Below are 11465 nucleotides of genomic sequence, written 5' to 3' on the forward strand. Positions count from 1 at the left end.
TCACGAGCCTGCACGGAGGTTGAGATGGCAAGTTCACTGTCTGGGAGTCAGATCATGGGCTCATGGTATAACTTCTTTCTTGGCTTTAGGTTTCCCAGTCTGTCAAGTGGGAATAAGAAAAGGTCGGTAGGTTGGACATTTGGAACAGATTATCATATTATTTAGAAAGCTGGGCTAGAAGCCAACTTCTTCTGGAAATGGTTGGCAGGGTCACAGGCTTCTCTCATAGGAAATAGGAAAAGACAAAGCAGAGAGAAATGGACATGGATCCCTCTCACAGGGTCTTCGAGATCCACAGAGCTGGGGTCTAAGCCCAGAGAGAAGCATGTGTGTGTGTATGAGAGTTTGTAAACGGGATGTTTGCAGGGAAACTTCTTCAGGGAAGACCCAGAACAACCTTCACGTCAACGGCGGGGGCAGTGAGCAGGAGGAGCACCACGCAAGAGCTGGGAGATCGAGCAGAGCCACGTCCCAGGGAATGAGGACGTAAGAGCCATCAGGCCCAGCCCTTCAGCTGGCCCCAGGCCCACCTCGCCTCATCTGCCCCTTCTCTTATCCCTCTTCTGCCTCAGCTTTTGCCAGCAGGTTCCCGTCCTCCCTCAGAGGATCATCCAGGTAAGTCTAAGATGGTCCGAGGACCCAGTGTGCCACACCTGAGTGGAGCAGTTCCCGTCAGACCCTCCAGGACAGCCTCCAGGAGTATCAGGACCCCTGCGTGTGCTGAGGGCATCACAGGAAACTTCAGGGCCGACTGGGCTGCCTCTGACCACAGAGCGACCCTAGGCACATCTGGGCCTCAGTCTTCTCATTTGTAAGATGAGCAGAGTTGTCTAGAGCAGTTTTTCCTAAACTGGGGTTCATAAATCTCAAGGTCAGCAGGAATAGTTCAGAGAAAAACCTGCCTGGGGCTCCTTTCCCCAGATGCAGACCCTGAGACAAAGATTTGAGTGCAAGAGTTTTAGTTGAGGGGTGACCCCCAGAAGCAATGGTGGAGAAAGGAGAAGGTAGACAGGGAAGGGAAGGAAGATGACTCAGGGAGCATTGGAGAGTATTTACCGCCACGGGCAACTTTGGCTTGTCCCGCTGGGACCCCTGGGAGGCTGTGTGGAACGTGCCTCAGAGGGCCCCACCCTAGCCCACTACAGTTAAGGGCTGCATCCACGGGCATTAGCTCCCTGGTGCTTCCAGCCTGCCCTGTGTGCCAGCGGAGCATGGTTCTGTGGTCCGAGAAATCCCCCCAGGCTGAGAATCGCATGTGTCTGCAGTGAGAAGCCACCGGCACATGTGAAAATTGTGAGGGTGAGGGGACATGAGTAGGGCATGGGCAGGGCCTGCTACACAGACAAGCCATTTTGTTCATGGACATGTTCATAAATGTGAGAACAGCAATAATTTCCACGGAAATCCCATTACCTTTGTAATAACTATCATGGTCTTGTAGGTGCACCTATGCCACCAGAACTGGGTTGGCCAGTTCAGCTGAGCTCATACTTAGTAAAGAGAATGACATTAACTGTAGTTCAACTTGCTAAAATATTTTCACGCTATTGTTTACATTTGTTATATTTCCAATTGATTGTTGCTATTATATGGTAGTATGGCCCCAAATCATGAAGATGGATCAGTAGTTCAAAAGAGGTTCATTAAACCAAAAAGTAGTATTGAAAATAGTAACAAAAATACTGTACTATGAAATGTGATTATATATACCAGGGTAGATGAGTGTGTAGAATAAGATGATTTTACACACTCAGAAAAAAGTGTGAATCAGAAAGATAGATATGGGAATGAATATTTGAAAATGGGATTTTATTAGGTGGTAGTGCATTTCCTTTAGTCCCTGAGGCATCATCGATTATGAAACTTTGTCAGATAGTGGCCTGTAGCCCAATGAGACTTTTCCATCATGTTCACATCAGCAGGTCCTGTAAGCTAGTTAGAAAACCAATCGTCTTTCCAGAATAAAGGTAAAATAATAATGTCCAGTGTGATGACGATGCATTTTGTCCCTAACAACAGAGAAAAGAGCAAAACCAGAGAAGCATAATTAAAGTTGTCCAATTTACAGTGAAAACCAACACAGTTCAAATTGTGGCTTGTAAATTGAGTCATAGGCTACTGATGAAAAGCAAAACAAGCTCTTGACAAAATTACTTGATCAAACAACACTTTTGAATTTCTCATAAAATCAATGGCACATAGTGTGAAAGAGCAATTGCTGTCCTGAGTGAGTGCTAGCAGACAATTGGCTTTATTGTTGTATAACACCATTTGTGGCAAGCCTTGTTCATTGTTCATGCAGAATTTATTCCATCCCTTCTTTCTTGATAACAGATTCCTGATTTGGATCCTGCACCAAGGCCTCCAGTCTCAGGCAACTGATTACAAGTGGTCTAAATCAATGATGACCAGCCCATTTCTCACTTTCCTAGTCTCCCTTGCTGCTACAGGAGACCATGAGACCCAGTTTTGGCTAATGAAATATGATGGGAAGTCTGCTGAGGGTACTTTCATGAAAAAAAATTTTTGTTAATAAAATAGGTGTATGTGCTGGTACCCCTCTTCTCCTCCTTCCTAACTTAACCATGGCCGGGATGCCTAGTGCTGGGCAGCCCCATCCTGCAAATATGAAGCAACTAGCACAAGGTAAAGGCTGAGAATTCTAGAGACACCCGCACAGTCATTACCCAATGTCAGTGGCTGCCTACTTCCAGCCTTGCTGTTACAGAAGTAAATTCCTCTGTTTAAAGCCACTATAATTTGGGTTCTCTGTTACTTGTAGTTGAAAGCATTTCTAATAAGTGTACCACTGAGGTGTCAGCTCTCCACATATTTTCAGAAAACACATGAGGGAAATGTACCTGATAAGTTTTTGTTCTATTTATCACAGAATTCCTTTGCAAAATAAGATGAATGAGCTTCTGGCTTCCAGTTGGGTTCAACCATGGGGAACCCCCACAGGAAAAGGAGAGGGAAGAGAGTGAGATGAAGGCATTTTGTCCCCTGATTCCCTGCCTGTGAGTCTCCATGGGTTAGATGTATGCTACAACAGGGGCCACTGCTCCTCCCAAGGCAGCCAGCCCACTCTACTCAGTTCTCTCCCTTCGGGTGAGCACTCCTCCTTTCTCCTTCGGGTCTATTGGTGGTAACAGCCCTGCTGCTGCTCCTCCAGGTTATTGTACCATCTCTTGGGGTGCTCCTACACCCACACGTTTGCAAATAGTCCCTTTGTGAATAAGCTTTCCTAAATCATCCTATTTTGAGTGTGCCATTATCTGTTGGTACCCTGACTGATCAACCAGCTTCAATTCACACATTTAAAACAGTTTTCTCCCCCACACAAAAAAAACCTTGCATCTGAACGCCAACCACACCCCACTGTATTCCCGAAGACTAGCTGTCAGGCAACAATCTGGCTCCTGCTCTCGATGTGTGTAGAAACAAATAGCGAGAAGAGTCAACGCCCTCGATTCATGGCCTCTCCGACTGTGTCATTTCAGAATACTGCGCGGAGAAATGGACAGCGAGTAAAAGACACTGTTGAGCCAAGTATGCTGGTTGTTGAGGGAAGGCTATTCGCATGAGGTTTTGAAATGAGATAAGCTACAGCCTCCCTCTGTGGCACTGATAGCTGTCTGCCGTAGATGGCTAGCTTGAGCAGCATCTCAGTGGGACGTTCAGTATCTTGATGACCCTGAACCTTTGGCTTGAGGGCAAGACCATCACCATTTGTCATGTTGTGTATTAGACATCAAGAATTTGAAGACAGAACTGTGGTGCCAAGGCTCAGCCTTCAAGAATATGACTCTTTCCATACATTTGAAGGTTTTCTTCTCTTGGCAGAGAAATAAATCAACATAAAGGCAACCACTAGAAAAATTAAAAACAGACTGAAACCTTCAGACCATCAGACAAAAATACAAACACATGTGTACCTACACATGCATATCAAAGAAAACCAAAAAATACACATAGTAAAACATAGAGAACAGAGGGAGCATTAAAATAGAAAATAAATCAGAAAGATAAGATGACAGAATTAAGGTTAATATATCAAGAAATGTAAATGGGATAAATAAATCCATCCTAATAATAGAAAAAAGATTCTCCTACTGGATCATAAAATAATGTCCTATTGTATGTTGTATAGAAGAGATGCATCTTTATCAAACTAACTCAGAAAAGTTAACAGTAAAATATAAAGCAAGGTATACAAGAAAACATTCAGCGGAGACTGCAATATTACCATCAGTCAAGGTTAAATTCAAAATAAAAATGTTGAATGAGACAAAAGGAAGTTAAACAGGAGAGAGAGCAGTATCCATATTAAGAATCTAGTTTTCAGAAATCTCTATGCACCAAATAGCATAGCTTCAAAATCAAGAATAAGATAAGATAGTTAAGAATAACAATATACAGAAAATGCAAGTAGAAATTGGATGAAACACAAGAGTAGATTTTAATTGACCCCATCAGCTCACGATCTATCAAGAAAACAAAAGATAAGGAGGAATGTGGAGGGTATGAATTGTAATTAAATATGATTGAATTTGAGATGCAAAAATCTCAAATAAAATGCTAGCAAATATAAATCAACAATATCCCAAAAACATCATTCATCATATCCCTGTGAGTTCATCCTAGTAATGCAGGTGGTTCAATAACATTATGGAATCTCTAATAAAATTGGCCATATTAATAGATCAAAGGAAAACTATATAACATCTTCTCGATAGATGTCTAAAAGACATTTGACAAATAACCCACATCCATTCCTGCTTAAAACCAACAAAACCATAACAGAATAGCAAAATTATGTATAGACGATGTGATTGAAAAATGCACAACCGTTAGAGACAGTAAGAGAATTCAGGATGGCGACAGTTTCCAAGGTTAATATACAAAATTCAGGAGCCTTGCTGTACATTAAAAAAATACAACTTATCAGAAAATATAATAGAAAGAAATTGCAGTTACAATAGCAATCAAAAAGGTAAAATATTCAGAAAAATACTTAAAAAACATATAAGAGCCTTTACAAAGATATTAAAATTATACAGGGAACATTCTATACTGTGCTTTTGAATAGAAAGGCGCGATATTATAAAAATGTCAGTGCTCAATTAATCTATTAATTCAGTGTGATTCTAATTAAAATACTCAACGGACTTTTTTGTTTGTCAGGTGTGGAACTTGTTAAAAATGATATGCAATTCAAATGGAGAAATAAATAAGAGCCAGGAAAGCCCTGAAAAAGAAAAGTAATACATTGGGACTACACTATCAGATGATGAAACACATAATGAATTTATAATTTGTAAAGCAATTTGGTACCCAAAGATGAAATAGACAACCAGTGGACTAGAATAGAAAACTAGAAACAGACTCCAATACACATGAGAATTCAATTTCTGTTTAAGGTGACCTTAAAATTAGAAGAGAAAGATGGTAAGAAAATTAACTAATCATTTGGGGGAAAAAACAAAGTGGGAACCCTATTCCATTCCTAAGTCAAAATAAATTTCAAATGGATAAAGTATTTACATATTAAAAATAAGACCATTAAACTCTAGAGAAAAGAATAGGTCAATTTATTTATAATATTATGGTAGGGAATGCAGCACAGAAAACCCAGGATCCCTAAAATAAATATTTAAGAAATTTGAGTACATAAAATTTGAAACTTCTGTCTGGTAAAACATGCTATAAACCAAGGTAAAAAACAAACCTGGAGTAAGAACAACATGTGTGACAGACAGGACAGTTCATCTCCTTAATCCTCAAAGACCTAAAGCAACCCAATACAGAATCAGCAAAGAATGTAAACCAGTGGCTTAGAGAGAAAGACAAACGGGTTACAGAAGTCTCAGCTTCACTCATGATTAGAGAAATGCCAATTAAAACAGTAAGGTGTCTTCTTTGTTTCTCCTACCAGATTGGCAGAGGTCAATAAGTGTGATAATACCCAGTGCCAGGGCGGGTGTTGGGAAACAGGCATGCTCAGGTACCATTGGTGGAGAGTGAAACTGGTGCAATGTTTAGGAGGGTGATTTGGTAATATCCGTCAAACCCTTTGACCCAGCGCTCGACTGCTCAGATTTTTAATCCACAGATCTACACTCCAAAGTCTTTCACTTTCAATAAACATCAACGTTCAAGTAATATGCCTGAAGACACTCCTCTTTCCTGGGTTTTGCTTTCCAAGGCCTTAGCTCAGTGGATGTCAAACTCTGATGTGCACCAGAATCAATGGAGGGCTGGGTAGCACACGAGTTGCTGGGCCCCACTCCTGGTTTCTGAGTCAGTGGGTCTGGGAAGGTCCCACGAGTCTGCATTTCTAACAAGTGCTCAGGTGATGCTGCTGCAGCTCATCTGGGAGCCACATCTTTAGCCTGTTGCAGGGACTAGGTTGGGGGGGGCGGGGGGGTGGTGGGGACTGGAGAGGTGAGTTCCTTTGAGGGGAAGGAAGAAGAGGCAAGGCGGAGAGGAGCATGCTCTCCCCAGGCCTGGGGAGAATAGGAGGTTGCAGGGTGGGGTTGTCCAAAGATGAATGTTTGAGCCTCCTAAGGAGACAGGACCTTAGTTCCTGCTCCCAGCCTCACTTAAGACTCTTTCCTTTCCTCTCCACTACCAAGGGTGGCTCAGAAACAGCAGAGCCCGCCACCTACTTTCAGTGAGTCCCTAAGCCAGGAGAGGGGCATATTAGCCATAAGCAGACAACATGGACAGAAAATCAGAGAGCCAGGCCGTCCTGGACAGGGGACGGCATCCCCATTCCTTAGACGAGCCTTGGAGGCAGCACATGGGAGAGAGTTTCCCTGCTGACTGAGGTCAAAGTTCTCCTGGGGAATCAGCTACTTTGATTTGATTTTGAAATAACATCTTGTCAACAAGTGGTGCTGGGGAAACTGGTTTTTCACATGGAAAATAATGAAGTTGGACTCTGACCTTACACAATATACAAAAGTTACTCTAAATGGATCAAAGTCCTACATGTAAGAGCTAAAACTATAAAACTCTTAGATGCAAAAAATATAAACTTCCTTGCACCTACAAATCACAATGGAATAAGATTCCCACTCGTTACACTCATTTAGATGTCAAGAAACTTACACAGTTGAACCTGACCTGGGAGCCCCAACTATCCTTCATTGGTCAGGAGGTAGACTTTCTGGAAAGGCTGAAAACAGCAGCACCCAGTTCACAATGAAGGCACCATGATCGTTGTTCCCTCCCCCACTCCTTTTATGAAGGTAAAACTTCCATACAGTGAAGTGAACACATCTCCAGTATAGAATTTGAATCTTTACATATGTCTGTGCCTGTCCAACCACTGCCCAGATAGAGATACAGAACACCTCCACCACCCCAGAAGGCGCTTTCGTGGCCCTTCCCAGTCAATATTCCCAAAGGTAACGTTATCTTTCACTGTGATTTGGTTCTGCCTGTTTTTAAACTTCATACAAATAAATGGAATTATAATTATGCTTCTTGTGTGCTTGGCTTCTTTTACTCAATATAAAGTTTTTAAGATTCAGCCCTGTGGTGCTGGCCCAGTGGGCAAGCAATTAAGTTCACGTGGTCCACTTCAGTGGCCCAGGGCTTCACTGGTTCAGACCCTGGGCACAGACCTAGCACCACTCATTAAGCCATGCTGAGGCAGCGTCCCATATAGCAGAACTAGAAGGACCTACAACTAGAATATACAACTATGTACCGGGGGGTTTTGGGGAGAAGAAAAAAAAAACAGGAAGATTGGCAACAGATGTTAGCTTGGGGCCACTCTTTAAAAAAAACATTCAGCCCTGTCATTGCATGAGGCAATTGCTTGTTCTTTTTCATTGCTGTGTAATATTCCTTTGTATGATAAATCAGAAATTGTTTCTAGTCACCTTTTAGACATTTGGGTTTTTTCCATTTTCAGACTGTTATAGGTAAAGCTGCTATAACATTTTTGTGTCTTTTGGTGGACATAAGTAGCTTGTTTCTCTTAGGTATATATTGAGGAGTAGAATTACAAGATCATAGAGTTTACCTACGTTTGGCCTTACTAGGTCCTGCCCAATTATTTTCCAAACTGATTGTATCATTTTACCCTCCCACCAACAATGTATGATAAGTCAGGTTAATTCTCAATCTTGTCACATATGGTACTGTTTTTTTAATTTGTCCTTTTAATTTTTGTCTTTCTGATGGGAATGCATCATCAATTTTTAATTTTTAAAAATATTGATTTAAGGGGTAAGCCCGGTGGTGTAGTGGTTAAGTTCGTGTGCTCCACTTCGGTGGCCCGGGGTTCACCAGTTTGGATCCCAGGCATGGACCTACAACTGCTTATCAAATCATCCCACATATAAAAAGTAGAGGAAGATGGGCACAGATGTTAGCTCAGAGCCAATCTTCCTCAGCAAAAAGAGGAGGAATGGAGTGGATATTAGCTCAGGGCTAATCTTCCTCAAAAAAAAAAATTTTTATTTAAAACTAGCTATTTTTTATTTACCTAAAATGGGTGGTCCACGGATACTGACTGTTTGAGAAACTTGGTGGATTCTCCTAAGTATTCAGAAATTCCCTGAGGATGTGTGGGTGTGTTTCTGCCTATGTATGTGCCATAGTCACAGATGGATGCTGCTCGAGACCCCACCCTTCTTGCCTTGGAACAGACTCTTCATTTCCCCACCAACAGGAAGAACTTAGCTGGGATCCCAGAGGAAGATGTTTCCCATCACCAGCAACATCTGGGGAACATCTGGTGAGCCCATTCCAGGACAGAGAGATGCTTTTCTGGAGAAAACACATCACTTATTTGATTCTTTTTATTCTCCTGTATTTTCCCTTATGTTCTCTCCTTTTCTTCCTGTCCCCCAAACCCCGTCACCCACCAGGCTCCCTGCTCTAAGCCTCCACACTGGCCCCTGACAACTCCCTGCCCTGCTCTCTGTCCTGTCTGGTTTCCCAATACACAGCTCAGCAGGATGCAAACTTAGGCAGCCCAAGAGACCCTCATTATCTCTAGTGCTCAAAGCTGCCCAGTTCCCTGATCAGCAGGCAGCATCTAGAAGATGCTCAAGAAATAACTCGAAGAAACTCAAGAAATGTTGTAGCTGGTGGGGTTCTCTGGTCCAATGCCCTCACTTTACCAATTGGAAGACTGAAGGAGAGAGAGAGAGAGGAAGAAAGTAAACTAGAATTCTACTCTAAGTCACAGAGACCCCGTTTCTCCTGCGGACCTGGCCAGAGGATTAGAGGTAGGAAGGAGGCAGTGGAAGAAAGGATTCCTCTGGACCAGCAAAGTCTGCAACCAGCAGCCACAGGGAGAGCACAGCTGTGTCTGAGGGGGTGGTAGGAGGGTGGCCACCAGCCATCATAGGCCTAAGGGCTAAGTCACCTCTAGCAACTGACACCCAGCTCTGTTGCCTTTAAACTCTCTCCTGAGCTATCTCAGTCACACCCATGGCTCCCAGGTACCAGCTGTATGCTGATGACCCTTCCATCTCCACTTCCAGCCCTGCCCTCTTCTTGAGCCCCAGCTCCCTGTACACATTCACTAGGTACATTTAATTTATTCAACAAGTTCTTACCAACCACTAAGGACAGTTAGACACAGCCCCTGCCCTCCCACGGCTCACAGACAACACACAAGGAAACATACAAGTAAACCATACAACTAAGTGGGTGCAACGCAGGTGCAGGCTGGAGATCAGCATCTTTGGAAGTTTGAACCAGGATGAGCAGGACACAGCCCCAAGAATTGACCACTGGCAAACAGGCTGGATTGCGGTTATCAAGGGTGTAGGTGGGAGTGTAGAGGTCAGGCTGGAAGAAACTCAATGAGACATAGAACAGAATACGCCGCGTGTCAATTAAAACTAGATACACTGTACCAATGTGACATGCACAATGTACAAGTAAAAAGACATGTACACACATTAAAGACATCTAAATGGAGGAGCAGAGAAGGGAGCGTGGGATGGGAACCTGCAGAGAGAGAGGTGAGGCTGCCAAGGTGGGCAAGGGCCAGATTATTCTGGCTTTGTATGCCCTATGGAGCTGAGACTTCATCCTGAGGGCGCTAGGAAGTACTGGAAGCTGGGATCCAGCCGTCCAGACACCTCTCCCTGCACGCCCTCCAGGTCCACACACCCAAGGCATCCAGGAAGGGCACGGGCTGTAGCTTCTCCCAACCTGCGTTCCCCGCATTGTTCTTCCCTGGAAAGATAAAGGGCGGCAGACCCTTCGTGGCCTCCTCTACATATGCCCCTGGGGCTGCAGAAGGGCCCTCACCATCATCTCCACTCCAGGTGCCATCCAGGCAGGACAGGTCACTCCCACCCCTACCTGGAGGAAGGCAGAAAGGAATCCAGAGGGCTGGGCTAGTCCCTGACAGCATTCATCTAGGACAGTCAGGGAAGAACCCAGAATGCAGCAGGAGCCAGACTGGGAGGGGGAGGGTCAGGCTCCCACGAAGGCTCCCTGGAGGAGGCAGTGCAAGCTGAGTCCTCAAAGGCGATGGGCTTGTGATAAGCAGCGAGAGGGCAGGAAGGGATACGGGACAGAGGGCCGGCTGCAACACAGGTGTGAGGACAGAAACGCTACAGGGCCGCGTGGTGGGTAGGCCTGGCCTAGCGGTTGGGAAGCGGGCAGAGGGTGTGCTCCCGGGCCGGGACTCGCTGCGGGGCTTGCACACACTTTCCCCTGCACAGGAATACAGGGAGAGTTGGCCCCTAGTCAGGAAAGGCCTTGGCGGGAGCCGAGAAGGCACTGGGCCATTTTAAGTGGCCAGGATCTGGCTCGAAAGAAACCAGCCTTTTTTTAAGGGAGGGATGGGGTGGGAATGGGTTAGGGGGAAAGCTGGTTCCAAGAACCAACTGAGAGCTTCTGCGTGGTCTCTGGCCCGTGGGGAGAGGTGAAGGTCAGGTCCACAGATGACTTTCTCCCCCTCCCGCCTGCTTGCTCCCCCCCATCCCCGAACCCCCAGGTTCTTCTCCAGTCATAGTTTATTTTTCAGGCGGATCTGGGGGTGGGTGGTAGAGGGTGCACAGAGGGGGGAACTTTTAGATTGGATTATAGTAAACTGCCTGGGACCGGGCTGCGGTGAGAGCATGCAGGCGGCCTCGGCACTGCCACCTTCTCGCCGGGTGGCCCTCAGGACGCTCGGCGCCGCTCTGGGCCTCAGTCTACCCATCTGTAAAAGGGGGTCGCGGGGGGAGGTGGGCATCTTTACGACCCTGCTCTGCCGGCTTGCAGCGTCGGCGACTTTAGGAAACTGCAGGCGAGGGGACACGGAGGGCAGCGGGCGGTCGAGGTGCCGTCGCGGGGTCAGAGTCTGCGGGGAGGCCCGCGGCGCGGCGCCCGGCCGGGCGGGGGAGGAGGCGGCGCCTCCGGGGCGGGGCTGCGGGCGGCCGGGCAGCCTGGCGGGAGGCCCGGCGTGCGTCAGCGCCGTGAGCCCCGGAGTTTTCCACTGA

General features: G+C 45.6%; 1 long non-coding RNA gene across 1 annotated transcript; it reads left to right on the forward strand.

Moving 5' to 3' along the window:
* The first annotated feature begins 366 nt into the window (after positions 1 to 366).
* On the forward strand, positions 367 to 2556 carry LOC138918237 (uncharacterized). The gene is made up of 2 exons (XR_011427315.1): positions 367 to 615; positions 2335 to 2556. It is a non-coding gene; the product is annotated as an uncharacterized lncRNA (long non-coding RNA).
* Positions 2557 to 11465: the final 8909 nt, after the last annotated feature.

The sequence above is a fragment of the Equus caballus genome, chromosome 16 (genome assembly GCF_041296265.1).
Source record: "Equus caballus isolate H_3958 breed thoroughbred chromosome 16, TB-T2T, whole genome shotgun sequence".
Taxonomy (NCBI): Eukaryota; Metazoa; Chordata; class Mammalia; order Perissodactyla; family Equidae; genus Equus; species Equus caballus.